Source organism: Marmota monax, unplaced genomic scaffold, assembly GCF_021218885.2.
Source record: "Marmota monax isolate L192 unplaced genomic scaffold, Marmota_monax_Labrador192_F-V1.1 WCK01_AAM20220418_F8-fsc00126, whole genome shotgun sequence".
NCBI classification, from domain to species: Eukaryota; Metazoa; Chordata; class Mammalia; order Rodentia; family Sciuridae; genus Marmota; species Marmota monax.
In genome coordinates this window covers 2,762,930-2,784,156 of record NW_026695245.1, presented here as the reverse complement: position 1 = coordinate 2,784,156, position 21,227 = coordinate 2,762,930, and the positions used below count along the sequence as shown (strand labels likewise).

General features: G+C 43.2%; 1 long non-coding RNA gene across 1 annotated transcript; it reads right to left on the bottom strand.

The window, feature by feature from the left end:
* Positions 1 to 11,860: 11,860 nt before the first annotated feature.
* LOC131424058 (uncharacterized) lies at positions 11,861 to 20,347 on the bottom strand. The gene is made up of 3 exons (XR_009226487.1): positions 20,074 to 20,347; positions 12,304 to 12,348; positions 11,861 to 11,972 (listed from the first exon to the last, which is right to left on the bottom strand). It is a non-coding gene; the product is annotated as an uncharacterized LOC131424058 (long non-coding RNA).
* Between the last annotated feature and the right edge of the window lie 880 nt (positions 20,348 to 21,227).

Below are 21,227 nucleotides of genomic sequence, written 5' to 3'. Positions count from 1 at the left end.
AACCAGAGATGTAGACATGGTGTCTGCCTGAATATGTTTATAATATAAAAGGGAAAAATAAATGAACTATTACTGAGCATGTATTCATAGACTATTTCATACTCTACTGCGTATGAAAAAAGGTTTGGGAAGGACAATTACTCCAGGTATTAGGGATAATGACTCCAAGGAAGTATTGCCCAAGCAGAGACTAAAGGTCAAAGGCCCCACCACCAGTCTGGTCCAGACTGTAAAGGAAAGAGAGGTATGTGTGCTCCCCTTCCAAGGAAGATCCTGTCCTGCCCTTTCCTCCAGGCTCTGTTTTCCTCATCCCCTGCTCCCAACTGGTGATGGATGGGCCAGTCCAACTTGGTAAAGATGAATTCCAAGTAGATTCTGCCAGTGCCCTTGCAGACTTGGAGTTCCCCAATCTACGCAGGAGAGGATGCAGCTGAGTATCACTCTTCATGTCTGTAGTCTTTCTCCACCTCTACACCCACGACTTGTCTAAGTGGCTGTGGCCTTCAGGACTCTGCTACATGCTAAATGGGCAGTGCCACTCTGTATTCCTAAGGCTGCCTCCCAGACTCTTGGGCCACCCTGCCACCATCTTTCTTCAAAGAAATAATTTGCTCCCTGACCCAGCCTCCTGAATTGGTGCAAGCATGATGGCATTATTAGTGAGAACCCTTTTCTTTTCTCTATTTCTGGAAGAATAATGAGACTAATATGCTATGTTAAGCTTGTTTACCTGAACTTAAGGGGCTTAGAGTTCTTTTCTGGGTTCCCCAATCCATGAAGGTCAATTGAGGGTTTCATGTGCCTTCTTTGCTCAAGTCCTCTTTTTTTCCAGTGGAGGAACAATCCCATGGGCACTGTATGTGGTCTTGACTTACCATCTGTGGAGTCATGAAATTCTAATAATGAAAGCCTTGATTTAGTGAGCACTTTGATGTGCCAGGGACAAGTGTCATCATGATCTTTAATGATATCAACAACCCAGCAAAGTAATTATTGATATCAAGTGATAAAAGCGGGGCTTAAAGTTAAATCATACTAATTCTATACTAAATTGTAGAATTGGGATTCAAATTCTGGCATACCTCATTCCAAGGCTGTGGTCTTTCTAGAATGTCATGTGTCTACTCACCCACACCTAGTCCTAATGCCTTATTTTCCAGGCAGTCCTCTAACAGAAAGCATTGATATTTTCATACCATCTATCTGACTGTAGTAAAGAGATTTTTATCTCCAGGTCATACGGTATAGTCCCCTGAAGTCCGGGACACATGAGCACTCTGTCATGGTCAAAAACATGGAACCTCTTCCTCCACCTCCTAACTCTAAGAAACAGTGGAAAATGACATTTTTGTGATTACATTAAAGCTTAGTCCTTACTCTTGAATGTCTGTAATATACCAGTTGCTGATGATTACAAGATACGTCCTGCTCTGGAGCCCAGTTAAGAGAGCCAGACTCGGGATCAAAAAAAATCACAATGTAGTGTAGAAAATGAACCATAAGATTAAGTATAAGAGACAATGTTAAGAGAGAAGCATGAGCAAGCCTGCCCATAAGTCAGTGGAGAGTCACTAAGATGGTGATATTTGGGTCAGACCACAAAGTAAGAGTAGAGATCTGGGAGGCAAAGAGGAGAGAGGATATCAGAGGAAGAAGGAGGTAGGGTCAACCTCAGGGTCTATCCTGGATCAGCCAACATTATTTTTATGTAAAACAATAAGACACTTGGACTCTTAAGGTGTCTGTTTCCCCTTTGCAGAGAAAATATGCTGCAAAATTACATATAGAAACTCACTGAGATCCTTTTTGGCTCTGAATGTTTGATGTTATAGCAGAAAATCCTAGGTTAATTTTCTCATTTCCTTGGATGAGCATGAAACTGTGTTCTCTGAAGTGGGAAGGGCATTCACCCTCTGAATTTTCCAGAAGCCCATTTAATAAATGAATACTGGGGCTACCACGGGACTGAATCACAGCTGGCTGTTGTCATCAGCTTCGCACTCCCAGAGATGGGCTCACACCCAGGCTACCAGCAGCTAGCTTTCCAGAGAGGGACTAATTGTCTTCTCATTTCTTCCTCTGATTATAGGGATCCTCATAACAATGAACATGAGAAATGAAGCAATTAAAAAGAAAGGGACACTTATACTTTAAAGCAACATTTCTATATCTAATGGCAAATGTCACACATATTCACTGTAGAAAAAGGTGAAAGTAGTAGGGAAGAAAAGATCACCTGTCCGTCCTTTACCAAGATATAATTATGGCAATATTCTCTTCTTCATGGATGTATTTTAGAAAAAATATGGAGAAAAAAATAGGGTATGATACCCACAATAGGTAACCCATCTTGTTCACTTAATAGTACTGGTTGAATATCCCTCACCCCTCAAAATATGAAATGCTCCAAAATTTGATACCTTTTGGGCATGAACATGATGTCACAGGTGGAAGATTCCACACCTAACTTCATGTAACAGGTATCAGTTAAAACATAAGATCACTAAAAATATTGCATGAAATTTACCTTCAGTTTATATATATATATATAAGGTGTATGTGAATCATAAATTAATTTTTGGTTTAGACTGGATCATATCTCCCATATCACTCATTTTACACACACTCATTTTACACATACACACACACATATGTATATATTTAAATATTCCAAAATTCAAAACACTTCTTGTCTCAACCATTTTGGATAAAGGATATTCAACTTCTGTGTGAAAACTTGGTATCACTAGGACTCTTCTGACTTAGCATGTTTAATGGCTTCTGTAATGTTCTGGACATCTTCTGGCTTATTTATGCTTAAACCACTGGGCAGGGATCATGTTTGAGCTGTTTACATTCATAAACAACACTGTGATGAACATGTTGGAACTGAATCTTTGGGCACATAGATGATTGCTGTAAGCCTAGGAGGGGTGGCAAGCAGGCAGATTGGATTCAGAAATGAACCTTCTGCGAAGCGGCATCAACATGAACGGCAGCTTTGCTTAGAGAGTCGTTTCCCTGGTTGCGTGTGCTGAGGATGATCTGCCAACCCGAGACTGTGGCACACCCTGCTGAGCTGCGCCAGTCCTGACACCTGGCACCTCCCCATGTCCTCCAAAACCTGCCACAGGGCTAGGGCCTCCCAGTTGAGAGCGGCGCCTTGCAGGGTGGGAAGGCACCGTGGGGAGAAGGAGAGGGCCCTCAGCAATTTTTTATGACACTAGGCTTCTGTTCAATGCTTTGGATAATTAAAAATAGACCCCCATCCAGGCCGCATCTTTAGTCTAAAATGTACTGCGTGTGGATTTTGGAATTGGCTCCTGAGGGACAGGGAGGAAGTGCAGTCCTCTGGGACATCTCAACTAGGCTGGGGAAAGTGCTCTGGAAGTATTGTGTGGAGATGAATCCTCCACAGGCAGAGCTCAGATAGATGACCTCATAGGTCCTTCCCATCTGTAATTCCTGAGATGATCAGAACTGACTTGAAGCTGTGACCAGACTCAGAACACAAACATTTAAAAAATCAACCAGTCCCTGTGGAGTTATGGTCAGATCTTCTTTCTCTATAATTTCAGCCTGAAGAACCACGTCTGTTCTGCCTGATATTTGGGGCTGGCGGCAGTCCTTCCTTAGTTCCCTTGGCTGGGGGGAGCTGTGGCTTCCTGGGTGGTAGCAGAAGAACGTTCCAGAGTTCATTGTTCCCATGTGCTGGGGTTATAGGTAGCCTGGTACTCTAATCCTCCATGAATGTGTAAAGAGGAATGGATCTGGGCCACCCCTCCCACTTTTCATATAGTGGCTTTCAGTATAATTGGGACAGTTGGAGCCAAAGACTTCCTGCTTCTCCCCCTTGAGGCCTTGATTCATGTCCTTGGCTGTTTTTCTCTTGGGGTGGAAACTGTTACCACAGCAGGTACACACATGTGGTTGTGAGCTGGTGACAAGTCCACCATTCCATTGCAAGAGGCCTGGCCTGCATCTGTTCAAATCTCCTGCATGCAACAAATACCACTAACATGGGCTACATTCATCTGTTTATCACTAACATCTCTGAAGGCAAGAATCTCCATCTAATTTGTTTAGGGCTATATCCCCAGAGATATAGTATGCCCCTGAATAAGTATTTGTTGAATGAATGAATGAAGCATCCGTTACGGCCAGGCTTCATGCTAGATGCCAAGAAAGCAACACTATAATAGGAAGGCACTGGAATTGAAGCCAGGGCGTTCTGGGGCAATCTATGTGCTGAGCCTCCATTTTCTCTTCTGATAAATGGAAATAATGATGGTGATTAAAACCTATTGGTTAAATACCAACCACAGAACCAGGACTTGGGAGATGTTGAATGAGTCCATGTCATTCTCCTTAGGACAATTCTGTATATCTCCCTGAGGGTTGAGCCAGACTGGGAAGATACTGGACAAGAGCAGGCTGGCTGTACATGGCTTGCACTGCCCCTCCCTTGTACCTGATGGAGGAAACTGGCTGCATCTACACAAAGTCAAAGTCATCAATCTCTTTTCAGGCCACACACCTGGAGCTGCAGATTGAGAGGAATCCGATCCCCTGGCAGCTGGTTCATCTTCTAGCTAAATCCAGACACACAGAGAATTAAGAAAAGAGAGGAGAGGAGATTTTCATGCCTTTCCACGAAGAGTGAAGCCCTTACTTTTATTATGTATACTGGAATATTGGCTTGGCAACTGATATATTCCTTTTATAGCATCACTCTGCATAAAACTGCATGATTCCAACTTATGGTACACCAGAGTTTGATTATATTTAAAAGTCACACATGGAAGATATCCATTGTCCACATCAGGGAGGAAGAATAAGCAGTGGCATGAATCACTATTCTTTGTACACTTATATCCCCAAACTAACTGCTCATTTGCTAAAATAAAAGGCTCCACATTGAGTACCGGTCATTAGCAAATGCAAGCTGATTACATTTCATAAAGAATGTCTGAACTACCTCAGCTTTCTATTTCATACCAGAAACCTGAGCTGAAATATTTTCATGTGGTAACACTTTTGATAGCAGCAAAATAATTTAAACAAATAATTAGCCTTGAGAATAAAAGTGTACACAAAAGCACAATTAATGAATTTACTAATTGTTCTTCCCTGCTGTGGACATTGCTCAAAGTTGAATTTTAAGCTCTTGCATAAATATAAACTACTGTACCAAGCCACAAAACTGGATGACTCACCATTAGTCATTAATGTTTCCTTAAAATCAGACTTAGGCTCTCACAGAAAATGCCTAGGCAGACATTATTTTGAAAATGAAGTCTTAGATGATAAACTGTTCTTTGAGTCTTTGGGAAGACACACACACACACACACACACAAGAGTTGTGGGTTTTAATGCCCTATGCAAATTTCAAACAGGCAACACTTCGCTTATTCAAAGTTCTCCATTAGCTAGAAATGAATTTGATCCATCTTGACCATATCATCAAATGTGTCTATACCCCACCCGCAAACTTTGGCAGAAATGGAATCAAAATGTGAACTGAAGTGCCTTTTTGTGTTGGATATTCTCTCTGTGTGATGGAGCCAGCTTCCTCCTCCTCTTCCTCCTCTCTATCTTCTTCATCTTTTCCTCTTCCTCCTTAAATTCCAGTTGAAACACTGTTTTCTGGAATTGCCTGAAAAGGCTGCAAACTACCGATTGTAAAGTGAAAATGGTTCTCATGTTTTCCCTGGGAACGTAAGTAGAAGAAGGCAATAGAGACATATTCAAGAGTTAGATAAATTCTTGGCAGAACTGTTGGGTGTTCCCTTAAACAGAACAACAACAAAAGATCTTTCTCAAATCTTTTAGTGATTGCTTTTGCATTTGGCCAGAAGATGATCATTTCCAATTTTTCTATATTTCATATTAAGAAGCTCTGCAGTGATCACTTCAATCACCTATAAGCAATATGCTGTAAAGTGAACCCACTCATATAAAGAAGTGCTCATTTCTACCGATGACTTTGGCATCTTAGGGATTGCAGATGGATGGACATCTATCCAGAAAATAGAACATTCAGCCTCCCACCCCTTCACAGGGTTTTCTCTCCTCTGTCTACACTTTATAAGGAATGGGACTAAATTATAGCATTATAATCTGATCTTAACAGGGAAAATTGCAAATAATGAGGCCCCAGGGTTCTGGAAGTGCACCAGGGTGTGCAGTAGTACCGTGTTTCTAGAATGGAGTAAAAGGAAGTGAATGCTCTAAAAAGAAAGGGGGTGTTGGATGGCCAAACATTATTTGAAAACACAACTTCCATTAAGGAGGAGGCAGAGGCTGGGGAGGAGAGGGAATTGGGAGGAGGAGGGGAAAGGGTGGTGGTTGGAAGGGCCTCTTCTCTTTGCAGCAGAACAAATCTCCATATTGTTCTAGGTGTCTGGGGCTCCTTGAGGCAGGGCAAGGAAGAGACACTGTAATGATGTGATCTGGGGGCTTCATGGGAAGGGTTCTCTCTCCCACAACGTGAAGTTTGTATTATAAAATTCTGTGGGTCCAGGGCCCATCCACCCTGCCCGATACACTAGAGAAGGGGGAGGAGCCAGGAGGCAAAGGGGTGGAGCTGGAGAGGGGCTGCTCCCAAGCTAGTCTTTGCTGGAGACAGCTTCGGTGACGTCAGGCTCTCTTCAGTTTTGTTTGTCACGGCAGGACACGTCTGATGATTTGGGGGTAATTTCAGAAGAAAAGAGGACCCGCGATTCTGTGCGAGGGAGAAGTGGGGGAGGGGATCTGGCTTTGAGGGGACAAAGGACATAGAAAGGAGATGGGAAGGCAGACAAGCCAAGGTATTTTTCCATCTTTACATTTTGCTCAGGGCCATCCAAGTCCACCAGCGCAACCTCGGCTCCCCTGAGAGCTACTGGAGAGCAAATTTCTACAGGCAGAAAAATCTAAGCAGAAAGAGCTCTTCTCAGCAGCGAGCAGCCAGGAGCGCCCCTGCCGCAGAGGTGTAAGGAGGAGGAGGCTGTCTTGGGGTTCCAAAGCCAGCCTCAAAGAGAGGGTGGGCGTGGGGCGTCTGCAGCTCTCTAACGATGCCTTACCCTGGAATCCTGTACTCAGGATCCCAGGGAGGTGGCTGGGTGCACAGTCTCCCTGTCTTTTTTCCTGCCTTTGGATCCTGTCTCTGCCCTCCCTGACCTGTGTGACCTTGGGATAGTTATTGGACCTTTCTGGATCTCGGTTTCCTCCTCTGTAAAGTGGGGATAATAATAAGACCTACCTTATAGGCTACTCTGAAGATGAAAGGAAGTAATCAGTAGAAAGCACTAGAAGAGTGTCTAAGTATCATCAATAAGGTCCCAGTTGATTCCCCCTCCAAGGAGGACAAAACTCGCCCTTGGATCCAAGTGCAGAACGAATCAGAACTTTTCTTTTTCTTTCTTTCTTTTCTTTATTTCTTCCTTTCCTGGAATGGTTTCCAGAATGATTGGGCTTCTGGAGAGGGAATTATAAGGCAGCTGAACTTCTCTGGTTCTGTCTTCCACTCATTACCGCGCAGGAGTAACACAGGTTAATCGCATAGCTAATTAAGAGATAACATTAATGGAATCTGAGTTGGTGCCCTGATAAAGCCGAGCACTGGCAGATAAATGCTGAGGTGGAGCCAAGCCATTTATTTGAGGAGCAGCAGGGCTCCTATCAGGGCACCGACTTTGCTTCCATTAAAGTTATTGATATTACACCCCAATCTACAACTGTAAGAAAATTCAATGTGCTTTTTTTTTGCTCCCTGTTTCTGTTTTCTGAAGCATTAGCAATACAAATTGAACAAATGCAGCAGCAGCTAGGTAATATAGCCCTTATCATTGAATAACACACTTAATAATGAATTAGCAAATGAATGAATGAATGAACATTAAAGAAATTCATTCACAGCAAACACGGCTGCAATTAACAGGCTGCCATTTGTAGAGGGGGATGTTGACGGGGCATCTAGCCCAGCTGATCCCTCCCTGAATTGATCAGTTGTTTTCTCAGGGCTTTGCCTCTGAGTAAATCAATGAAGGACCTGAAATACCATTTCTGTATTTCTCCCCATTTCTTTCCAGTTAACTTGATGAAAGGATTTTGGAGATTTCCTCTCCTCCTTGCTTTAATAAATTCTCTCATGGCTTCTTTAATTGTTGCTTTTTTTTTTTTTTTTGCCTTTCTCAGGGAATAATGATCAATTACAGCATTCAGTTAGTTGATGACTGACAAATTCTATTTGACATAATGCAGGCGTGGTTTAAAGGAAGCGTCGTGATGCTAACTACACGACTGCTTCATGAGAACAATGGGGTTTGTACCGTACCCTCCACGAAGGTACCAGCTTGGACATCCTCCCATCAGCCCAAGTGCATTTCTCTGAGAACCATCCACAGCCTAAAAGAGAAGCAGACATCGGCTCAAAACGCTGTCATCTCTGGTCACCGGTGTAGTGACATCTTTACCGACTTTGTTCTCACAATGTCCTGCACTCGGCTGCTGTTGCCCGGGTCTTTCTCCCTTGAAAACCACACACGGGCAAATTCCCTTCAGAGTCAATCAGCTTCAACAAAGGCCTTCGCCAGGGTGAGGGGAATCTGACACTGAAGAAACGAGACTTCACTTGGCATTCCTGTGCTGAGAATGTTAAATACTGATTCCATAATGAGAAGTAAACACTGGAGCTGTCGGAGAATCACAAATCAGCAAAACACAGAAGCATCCCCGGTACAGGTGCAACCCTGAGTCGGTCAGAACTGTGTTTAGATGCCAACTCTACCACTCTTTTAAACCTTGAACTCTTGGAACCTTGAGAGGATGTACCTAAAACAATTGGGGACCTGTAAATAGGAACACAGGGTAGTTCTCATTATTGTTGTGACAGTTATGTGTAATTGTTTCACAGAGCAGGCTTATGTGAAAGCAAAGCCAAATTCTGAAGGTTATAAATTAGGGGGAGAAAAGGATCCATCCCATCATGACTATGAACTTGGATAACAGAAAAATTCACTATAGCTGGCTTGATTTTGATAGTCTGTATTATGAGTTCTGGTGGAAGTGAGTTTCCATTCAAGGAAAGGCCTGTCATTTTTTTAGCTGTATAAATTAAAAATAAGTTGAAAATCGAACATTCATGCACTTCTGTGCTCTCAAAATTCCCATTTATTGAGTCTCAAAAGCAGATACATTCCTTTTAGCAATTTTCCAAGTAAATCTGAAAACACCTGAGACGCTGAAACTCAAGAGGAAAATTCTTTTTGTCCTGAAAATTCAAGCAGGAATTTTACAATAAGATTAGATGTCATAATTGTGTCATTATATATGAGGGTCTATAATTAAGCCTTATAAACACATGATTACGCTATTTACTTTAATTGCCTCTTTAACAAGTAACTCCTAAGGATGTAAATATGTGATAAAAATAGTCTATGGAAACTACATGCAAAAGGTCCTCACATTAAGAAAAGGAACTTGCAAAGTAAAGAAACTCACAATTAAGAATTAAATCTCTACAATCTACACACAAAGCAAACCAGGGTTTTATGGAGATGGGTGACCTACCGTGCCTATGTACTAAAGAGTAAATTCTATTCGGTTCAGTCCTTGATAAATACACACAATTTCCATGTCAAGCTAACTCTAATTACTGGCAATGTCAATATGAGGTTCGTGCCCAAGAACACAGAATAGCTAGTGGACATGAGGATGTTCTTGATTTCTTTTTCCCCAAGGGACAGAACTTGAGATTTTGAACCTCAAATAGGCCACTCCTTTGTGTATGTGTGTCCTTCCACATCCTGTTCCATTTAGAGTTGCAGCAAGACGTTATGCATGCATGGCTATGTGAACAGAGACATCTGACTTTGTTAAAATGTGTAAAATATATCAGGGTGGGGGTCAGAAACTTGCCACCTGACCCAGCCATCTCACTATTAAGAATCACGCTTCTAGCTTCTGTTGTTCTCTGAGGTCTTCATTATATGCAATTCATCTCTAGCTCCTACCTCGGTTTGACTCTCTTTTTCACACCTTCTCTTCTACAATATGTTTGCACCATCTGCATTTTTTTCCACCTAATTCTTTGTGATTCCTTTCAGCCCACTTTTAATTTACTTCATGGAGGAAGAGAGAGTTGCATTTATTTTTCCCTATTCCCTGAGCCAGATGCACAGTCTCTAGCATATAGAAGGTGTTTCCAAAAGTGTTTATTGAATTGAATTATTGAATGCAATCCCCTATCATCACTTCTCATTTCTATTAAATACGTGTATATTAGTTAGCTTCTCATTACTGTGACAAAATACCTGAAATAATCAACTTAAAGGGATGAAAGGTTTATCTTGACTCATGGTTTCAGAGGTTTCAGACTATGGTCAATTGGCCCTGATGCTCTGAGCCTATGACAGCACAAAACCTCATGGCAGGAGTGCAGTACATGATGGAGGAGGTCTATTTACCTCCTGGTAGAGGGGGAAAAAGAGCAAGAAAAAGGGACCAGGGTCCCAATATCCCTTTCAAGGTCATACTTTCACACCTTCAATGACCTAAACTTCTTTTGCTAGGCCCCATTCCTTAATGTTTTCATCATCTCCCAATAGGATCAGGGACCAAACTTTTAACAAATGAGTCTTTGGGGCACATTTCAGATCTAAACTCTGTGTGTGTGGTTTTTTGTGTGTTTATGTGTGTGTGTATGTGTGTGTGTGTGTGTGCACGAGCTCATCCCCTGGCTGTTCCTTGATGAAATGGTTTCAATCATTGCCCTTTTGTAACTCATTATTTGCTTTCAGTGGCTAACTTCTGTTCTCCTGGGGAGGTGAGTCTCAAAAAAATCCTCAACTCCTGGGTGGGGGGGTCCCTTGTTTTTTCTTTTTTTCATGTTTCCTCACAACAAGAGTAATTCTGTTTCCTGTGCTCAACGAGTCAACTGAGAAGCTTTGGGGCCAAGCTTGCTTTCCCCTGTGAATGTCAAAATATGAGATACTAAACCCCGATCTGCAGCAGCCAGAGGGGATTTTAATAGTGATTCTCAGAAAATGCCATAGACTCCACACTTCTCAACGAAACATGCCTGGTAGGCCCTGGGCCTTGCTGGAAGTTGTTCTTCTAACAGAAGGAGCCAGGTAGCTCAATCTTCTCTATGCAGAGGCAAGATACACATACCACCCACAAAGTAAAAAGAAACCATTCTCTAGTAACGATGATCTGGCAGCAGATATTTTAAAGTGGGCATTAAAGAAAATCAAATGCCCTTTAGTAATATGTTAGTATGGTCCCTGTTTTTTTTTTAATTGAAAAATTACATGTATTGCCTAATCAGGTTCTACAAATAGCAAGAGGTGCCTCTGTCAGCCAAAATTCCATCAGAAAAAAAAAAACAAAAAACAAAGCTTGCATCAGGTCAGTAAGGGAACAATAGGGAATATTTTATAAGAGGTACTGATGACAAAGGTGTCAGAAGAGCGAAAAACAAAACAAAACACAACAACAACAACAAAACCCACAACTGAAAAACAGGTGGCGAGAGATTTCGAACAGCATGAAACCTCCAGGGCTTGCAAGTCTAAGGGAGGCGTGATGCTGTCTGATGGCATCTGGAGTCACGGAGGGAAGGCCTGCATGGAGGATCTGGGACTACAAAGGACCCGGCAGGAACATCACCTGCAGTAGAAAAGAGAGAGAATAAATACCTTGCATTCTCTTCTTCCCACCCCAAGTTACAAAGCTCTGAGACCAGGACTGAGCAATCATTCCAGTGTAGACTCCTGTTTTCTGGGAGCTAAAATCTCTATGGGACAGAATCAAGAGTCTTAGAAGCACCGGGACAATGCCCAATAAATAAATAAGCAAATCCATACATAAATCAATAATCTCAACCCCCATCAGGACAAAGACTCTACTCGTCTTCACAAACATCCAAGCGTTTCTTCATTTTGTTTTGTTTTGGTAACTGCTTCTTTTTGTGACGATCCAGCGGAACCTAATAACAGAACCCCAGCATAGATTCATTTATGGCTTCTTGCATATAATTATACTTTATGGTGTACCACATATAGTTCTCATTTCATAGCATATGTTCAGTCATTTCAATTAATGTTTTTTTTATCGTCTTCATAAAGTCTAGCATTGAAAGATTCTTCCAGGTATTATCACTGTTCAGATACTTGAATATAGGGTGGTCCCTTCCTGACCACTACAGGAATAATATTGTTTTTTTTTTGTCCAACGTAGACAAATGGGGTGTGGAATTTACTATATTTACTTCTGACTGGAAAAGCTATTTGTCACATGATCAGGAACACATCTCTTACTTTGTCTCATCTGTAGCATCTGTAGCACTCGGACGTTTCAATCCACTAGAAAAGACAAATGGGGAGTTATTTTATTGTCTCTTAAAATATCTTGATCAACTTTCTACCATTTGATGAGACAAATGGAGAATTATTTTATTGTCTTTTAAAAAATTTTACCCAATCCTCATCAAACTGCAAGACACTAGAATGTTCTTGTTCTCCTAGAGAGCACCTTAGATCTCTTTCTAGTTAGTTCTTCTCTTTCTTTCTCTCATGGTTTCCTCCTTGGACATATTTTGCTCTTTGTAACCAAACGAAGAGCAAATTTGGGCTCTGATTTTCTTGTATCTAAACTGCTCTAGTTTGGATCTGAAATGTCCCCAAAGCTCCATGGGTTTAAAGGCTCAGTTCATAGCGTGACACTATGGAGGGGTGGTAGACACTTTAAGAAATGGGGCCTTGTGGAAGGAAGTTAGAACATGGTGGGTGAGGGCCTGGGGTGGAAGCCCTCACAGGGGTAGTGGGACCCTACCTCTTCTCTCTCTCTCTCTCTCTCTCTCTCTCTCTCTCTCTCTCTCTCTCTCGTTGCTTTCCACAATGAGGTGAGCAGGTAGCTCAACCATGCTGTCCCCTTCGGGGCCAATGGTCTGCCTGGCCCAAAAAACCACACAGCCAACTGCCCATAGATTGAAGACTCTAAAACTGTGAGCCAAAAATAAACCTTTTCTTTTATTAAGTCACCAACTTAATTGATCTCAGGTCTTCAGTTACAGTCTTGGAAAGCTAACTAACTCTGCTTTCCTTCTAGCAACTTCCTTTCCTTTTCACTAATTAATTAGAAGGGAATGTCTTCCCTTAACCATACCAATCCATTGAGAGCTTTGGCCCTGGATATTGTTTGTACTCCTTCCTGCTCTCCCTCTCCCTCCCAGCCCCTATCCTGCCCCTAACCTTGATCTCTGCTCCATGACCTCCAGCCAGGGCCATCTCTGTAAGCATCTTCCCTTCCCTGCCCTTCTCTGATGCAGAGCCATGTCCCTTCTCCCATGTCTCAAGTGGCCTTCTGCCTCCAGCCCGATCAGTACCCTACCCAAGTTCTTAAGACGTATACTTTCTCAGCACAGGGGGAAAATGTCCCATCTTCTGATGTGTCGTAGAGGGAAATCAGCTTTTAAGTTGAGAAAAATCAACATGGTCGTTGTATTCACAATTTGGAAAAAGCAACATTTTGGCTTTGTTGCCATCTGCATTTCATTTCATAATATGGCAACTCCTTGTGGCCTCCTTTCTGCTCTTCCTCTCTCCTGACCCCGTAGTAAGCATCTTCCCCAAAGCACAATTCAGGGCAGCAAATCCAGGTTAAGCAAGCTCTGTGGCAATCCGGACCCCAAACTCCAAACCCCAATCCCAGTAGCCTAGGAAGGAGAGCGCGCCCATCATTTCAAGGTGGGGACCCTCTGTGGAGATTTCTCAGCCTCCTGTCTTAATGAGTTTAACTCCAGAGATGGGCAGCTAGAGCATTCCCGCTGAGCATAATTACCAGGATAGGGCACCTGGGGAGAGATTGTCACAAAGATAACTGGGTCTCAGGCTATTTAGCGCTTTACAGATGAGAGTAAGGTGGTGACTTGGAAAAATGAGGTCTGGTTCAGATAGGAAGACTGTTATGGTTCATTTTCCTCCCTCCTGTAGAAGCATAAACTGTTGTGTTTTTAATTGATGTGCATGAGCCCCCGAGCACAAAGTGGACTCACGTGAGAAATCACAGGATCCCAAGACTGGATGGGACTGGAGGGGTCATCCTGTCCACCCCTGCCTGCAGGCAGGACTTATAAACCAACTTGGAAGGATAGCCAGTGAGTCTTTCATCACAGCCCGTGGAGGACGGAACACGACACACAACCGAGGGCTGCCCGGGCACAGACGTGCTCTGCAAAGGACGATTTGTATGTGTTTATTCTGGCTCTCCTTGCTTAAAAGCCACAGTCGGGGTCAGGGTCATGGGCAGCTTAGAGCAGCACACGGAAATGTCAGAAATGCACTGGGCAGCAGGAATGTACTGAAGAACACACAGGAAAATATATTGAATCATCTTGTGCAAATTCACACCTCACCAAGGAGCCACATGAGGAGAACAATCTCTTCACCACTGTCAACCTCTTCCTGTGAGTGAGAAGGTGGGGTGGGGCTTCTAATTTCACCTAAGAAAAGGCCCAGGGTGAACCTAAAACAGGGACAGGTGGAGGGGGGACTGGACAGGTAGTCCTGAGCCATTTAGAAGCTGACATTTAGACCTCTGCAGAAAGCAATCTGCTAACTATGCAGGCTGGGAGATGACAGCTCCCCAGCCTTCGATCCAGCCTCAGTGCCTCACCAACCCATATTAGTGCCCTACTGAGAGAGCCTGTTAAAGACCTAACACAAGCAAGCCAAGGGGTGTGGGTCCCAGGAACGGGCAGAAAGAACCAAATGTTCATGAGAGGACATCCCCCAGGAAGGCTAGGCTCATTCCCATGATGCCAGGGTACAAGGGGGAAATTCTAGAGTAAGGAAATGCTGCTCCCTGCAGAGAACCAATGAGGAGCTTTATCTCTGGATGGTCCACACCTGAAACCACCGGAATTCCCATGTCTCTGAAGTCTCTGGAGGTGAAGGAGCCCCTCTTTGGGGCCAGAGTTCAATAAACTATAGCCCATGGGGCAAATCCAACCCGTGGCCCATTTTATACAGCCTAAAAAACTAAGAATGGTTTTTACATTTTTTAAAAAAGTTGTAAAAGAAAGAAGAATATGCAACACAGACTATAGTTGAGCCACAAAGCTGAAATTATTGACTATATGGCCCTTTACAGGAAGAGTTTGCCAACTCCTACTATAGGCCACTGATTCTCAAATTGCCATGTCAAAAAATAAATCATCTAGGTCCCCTATTAAATATATGCAGATGTGGGTTGGGGTTGTGGCTCAGCAGTAGAGCACTCACCTAGCACATGTGAGGCCCAGCACTACATAAAAATAAATAAAATAAAGGTATTGTATCCAAGTATAACTAATAAATAAATGTTTATATATATATATATATATATATATATATACACATATATGCACACAGATGTCCCTTCAGAAGGCTGACATAGTAGCCCTTGGACAGGGCCCCTGGTATCTGCATTCTAACAACCACCAAAGGCAATTCTAATGTAGGTAACCCCAAGATGACCTTCCAAGTATTCCTTTGAAGTTAATCAATAACTATGTACTTGAAATTTCCTAAGTGGTCAGCACTCTGCTAAGTCTGATGGGAGACACAATTTGTGGAGGATGACTCACTCCACTCCACTGAAGAATGTTCAATATAGTTGGAGAGAAAAAAGTTCTTCAAACAAAACAATTAGTAACAAGTCAGGACCAGGTGGTCTGCGGGCCCGTTCTACATGAGCTAGAGTTTGACTGCATGGTTACCAGGTAGGTTGTAGGCACCTTAACTGTCATCAGCATGGGATAGAATGTGTGAGAAAGAGTCAGCAAGGTTTGGGACACGGAGAAGATACCACAGATACTTGCAAAGGCATAAAATAGGAAAGGGCTTTTGGAACAAAAGGGATGCAGGTATGGGCAGACAATAGAAAGCATGAGAACAGTCTGGAGGGTCACACTGGGCTTTCTCTTCATAGTAAGAGCTACTTCAAAGAGTGGCATGCCTTCTCCGCCCTTTTGTCAAGCTTCCTTGGACCCTAACCCATGGCAATCAGGACTCTTTCTTTCTACCTAATCTGTTTTTGTCACTACCCAGCCTTCCACATTTGGGGCCACATCTACTCCCTAAACTTCTACTCCATGGAGATTTTATTATTATTATTATTGTATTATTCAGTACTAATTTATGCCTGTCTTTCTTTGCAAATGCTATTCTTATGGACTAGATTGTTCTTTTCATATCATCTTGTTTATAGAGAAAAATTCTCATTTCCCAAAGACCCAACTGAAGCATCAAATTCCCCACAAAGCAAAATCTTCTCCAATCTCCTCCCTTCTAAATAGAACTAAGCAATTTTCATTTTGCACCATGCTGGTATCTTTGAACAAAGGAAAAAGATAGAGCTTACATTTTATCAAAACTGTATCTCTTCACTTCTATCTATCGCCTTCATGAGACGATGGCCTCTTTGAGTCAAAGACCCTGTTTAACCACCTTCATTTCTTTGGTTCCTACAAGGGTACACATAGGAGTGGTCAGTGGACACATTTCTTCAGTAGATGATTGAATGATTCACAGGCAGGGGATTTTTTAGCTTTTGAAGGTCCCTAAACATCAGAAGAGTATGGCTGTTGTGATGCTATTCATGAGACCCATACAGCTTCAATAGGGGGGTAGGGGGGTATCATGATCTCATTTAGAGTAATTTATAAAGAAAGAATTAATGAAAAGTAAAGATGATTTGTTGAACAGGTAGGAAAGCTATAGCCTCTCCGTAAAGGAATAAAACCTCTTACTTCTATAATAATCCCCAGCATCCTGCCACTTTAAATCCAATGAGCATCTACAGAGGAAGATCATGGGTGAGATCTGAGCTGGGCACTGTCAAGTATCCATGCCTTGGCCAGGTCACCTGCTCGTCCCTGAGATTTCAGGTGGCACTGTATGCAAAATATTTCAGGTACCCTCGAAGTCCTAGAAGACCAGTATAAATAAAAAAAAAATAATAACTTTAATGACACCTGTAGCTTTAATCTCCAAAATTTTATTTAATTAGAACTTAAATCTGCCCACAATAGGATATGGTCCTGAACAACTAAGGCATATGATTTGCCTTAAGGACAAGAAACAAAAGTACTGGCATAGAAACTGGAAAAGTTGTAGAGAAAAACCAAAGAGAACAAAGACACAGGAAAATAGATCCTAAAAAGTTTAAAGACAACAAGAAGAAAGAAATAGTGGAATGGCTATACCAGATAAGGGCAAGTAGAAATTAGTCTTATTAAAAAGAAGTCTCAGAGTAGGTAGAAATGTAGAAGCAATTTCCAGTTGGAGGACCTAGGAGTCTGTTTTGTTCATCAGAGGATGAGGATATTATTTAGGGGAGGAGAGATGTGGCAGAACCAACCATCTAGATTCTGAAGATATCTACCAAGGGTTTGATTTTCCAAACTCCTCACATCTACTTGGGGCCAAGTGCTTTGAACACAGGCCAAAGAAATGTGAACAAAAGTAGTAAGTGTTGCTTTCAGGCCAAGATGATTGAGTACCTAATGAGCCTTCTCCATTCTATTCTATTCTACAGTCACCGGGGAGGCCTCTGGGCTAAAGTTGGAGACATCTCAAGATGAGAGAAGCCTGGATCCCTGAGTCATGACTTGGAGCAGAGCCACCCACAAAACCTGCCAGAAGAGAAATATCCATACTCATCTCAGTAGAGGAGAGAGTTCAACTTTTAGCTATGTTAATCCTATGCAATTTGAGGTTGTTCATTATCATAGTGGTCCTGTCTTTATTAATTCAGGGTAAGAGGCTAGATTTCCATAAAATATTCAAGGAGTAGCTAAACGACAGACTAAGTTAGCATTTTGGACAAGGCATGGGTAGGACAGGAAGAGTTCTGGGTGGTCTGGGGGGCAGATACAAACATAGGAGGGGTGGAGGCCAGCAGCCCTCTCCCCCATTGATTTTTGCTGGGGGCGGCCGCCTTGGACGCATTGATTTTTCTCCTGATTAAGTCATTCAGCAGTCTGGTCTGTCAGTAGTCACTTCATTTCCTTTCATCTCATGTTTTCACCTGCTTGAAGCTTCACCACAATCAGAATCTCAAGTTTGCAACCGAACATTCAGGAAGACTTGAAAATGGCTCCCCCTTTCCCCGCATGGCAGTGTTCAGCTAGACTCTTCTCCCTCCTCCAGGATCTGTGTTCTCAAGGCTGTTGCCTGTTAGACACAGAGAAATGCTAAAGCTAGAGACAGCAGCGGATCCTCACAGAGGCTCAGCAGGGCAGAGTTCCATCTAGAGGAAGCTGGCGACCTATGGGGAGTTACCTCAAGACCGAAATGCTGCTTTCCCTTGCAGAGAATGAGCTGTGAAGGTACCCAAGACCCAAAGCAAGCTTTACAGCAAACAGGAACTAAAGAACATACGGCAGGTGGTACCTCTGATGCCAAAGCAATCCTCATTGCAGTTGAAGAAGGGGTGCAAAAATAGAACCTAATATGGCCGAGAGTGCTTAGAGTGGGAAAGAAGATTGTAACCCTCAGGGCAGATCTGTAAGGGGAGAGGATGTTGAAATTCTTTCTCTCTCTCTCTCTCTCTCTCTCTCTCTCTCTGCCCCCCCCCCATCTGCGGATGCTTAAATGAACAAACACAACAAGATGGCTGCTGATGGATAGCTAGCTCCCGAACACCGGCTGAAACACCTACGTGCCAGGTTTGCCCAGCTGTACATATGCCACAGCTGATCCTTCTGTTGAGCGTGCCACACGCTGCTACTGATCAATCTGTACATGCCAATTACTTGATTTAGAGGGGGCTGGGGGTGGCACACAGAGATGAGAGACTCGGTGCAGGGAGGAAGCCGCTCTTGGGGGGCTTCCCCATGCCCCTCTCTTCTCTTTGTCCCCCTCCCATAGGAGACAGCCAGGGGACGGGGAGGGCCATTCCTCCCTTCCTGCACCACCTTGTATGCAACTCCCAGGAAGATGATGTGTAGTGCCACCTCTGCCCGCCTCCGAGGAGGAAAGAAAGAACCAGAACAGATTGGAAGCTTTGGATAGACAGGAGATCCCGTTCCCCTTTGTGGCAGATGCAAATTCTGTCACCAGGCTGGGGGAAAGCAGGCCATTGTGCATCCTTGTTAGGATTTCTGACACGGAGAGAGATTCATTTTGTGCCCTCTTTTCCCTTCCTCCATGAGATAATAGACACTGCAGAAAGTTAGCTCCCTGCACAGCAGGCTGGAATCCACTGTCCATGGGCAGCCCAGCCCCATCCAGACTCGGGGACGGTGGGGTGGGACAGTGGCCAGCTTAGTCCTCCCGTGTGTGCCCGTGTGTATGAATCAATGTGTCTTTTACATGATCAGTTCTAATAGCTGTCTGGGGGTGGATTCCAGGGAGAACTGGCTGGACCCAGCAAATAAGAAAAGTCCCAGGGTCCAAATGGCCGTATGTGGAATAGAGAGGACCTGGGAGTCTTGGGATGTGTTCCTGTGCCAGCAGGGCAGACTCGATGCATTTCTAAGATTCTCCTAACCAAAGCCTATGGCAACAATGGAAGCCTTCTCAAACTCTTCTCTCCTCCCCTCTCCCTAAGCACCAGCTCATGTGTTGTATCTAAAGGCTAGAGACCAACCTACCCTCCCTTTATTATCTCTCCCTTGATCTTAGCCAAAGGGATCTCTCCTTTCCCTCAAGGGACTTTACTTTCTGAATATTTCATACTTCTGCTGTACCCTGTATGGCTTGTAAACTCCACCAGTGGAGCTCTGGTACCCTGTCTTGCACATTTTGGTGTCCTATACTGTGTCAATAATAGTGCTGTTCAACTATTAGCCTTCAAATACATTGTCACCAAAATAAATGACTTAGAAGGAAGCAGCATCTGGAAGATTTGCCCCTGTAAACTTCAAATATCAAATATATATATATATATATATATATATATATATATATATATATATATATATATATATATAAAACAAAGACCCTTACATATATCCCACACTCCCCCCTTCCAAAGCTTCCTCAAGAACCAGGAAGTCCCGTTGAGTAAGAAATCCCACAGTGCTTCTCCAGCCACTGCCCTACCTGCTGTGAAGTGACTGGAAACTTCCCTCCTTTGCAATCACTTGTCACAGCCTCCGAAGCTAGAATCGCTCATTGCTAAGTTTTGGTTTTCAGGCTCATGCAGAAGGCATTTTCATTTGTGTCCTTTTCCATCTGACTCTTTAAACTAATCCTTCTCGACTTTAGATCTTTGCACAAACCTCCCGTGTCATCATTGGGGAGCTCTGGGCCCAGAGCAAAGGTAGGAGGCAAAAAGCCCCAAATCTGCACGTTTTATTTCATTGGTACATGTATTTAATCCATCTGCAAACTGTTCATTGGATAGCATTGTAGGCTTCTCTCTCTGGGAACACTAAGGTATGTGTATTCAACAGTGGAAAATAAACATAAGATTTTATTACAAAGTGCCACTGCCGCTTCTGGCATGAGTAATTTGTGCACCTGCATTTTTAAAATGTTTCAAAGTTTTTCCCCTTGGTGGATTCCGAGGTAACATACATTAGCTTCCCGGCTGTCACAGCCTGGTTCTCGTAGGCTCCTGTCCCTTCTGCCCATGCCATCAAGAAGTCACGGTTTCCAGAACAGAGAGCAAGCCCATGTGATGCCTGCCCATGGATGCCTTTGGGAGCACAGGCTCCTCTTTTGTCCTAATAAATACCTTCCTCCCAGGAATGAGCAAAAGTGCAGAGCTTCTTAATCCCATCTCCCAAGGGGTAGGGGGCACCATGGAAGGAATAATAAATTCAATATTTGTCCCAAGAAGAAGTGGGAATGATTTCTGGAGACAGTGCCCAGTGGCTGCCCTCCGCCATGTTCTTTGCTGGGCAGCCTGCCTTTTCTTAAGCACAGAAACCAAGCCACTTGCAGGCCATTCTTGAGGTCCAGCCAATATGGCAACTCAGTATAAACCAGATGAAATGGAAACACCCAGTTTGTACGGGAACCTGGCTCGTGGGGGTTTCAGATTTGGAAAAGGGTATAGAGGCATTGGAAGGGGAAAGCACTGTTGCTATTATAGCATTCTGGCTTTCTTTTTTCTTTCTTTTCCTTTTTTTTTTTCTTTTTGCAGTGATTCTGATTTTTGCAGGTGTCTAAAGTCAGCTCTGCGTGCACAGTGCTAACTAACAATTTCCCCTGTGATATCTGTAATCTCCTGGAAATGTTCGTTGATTCCT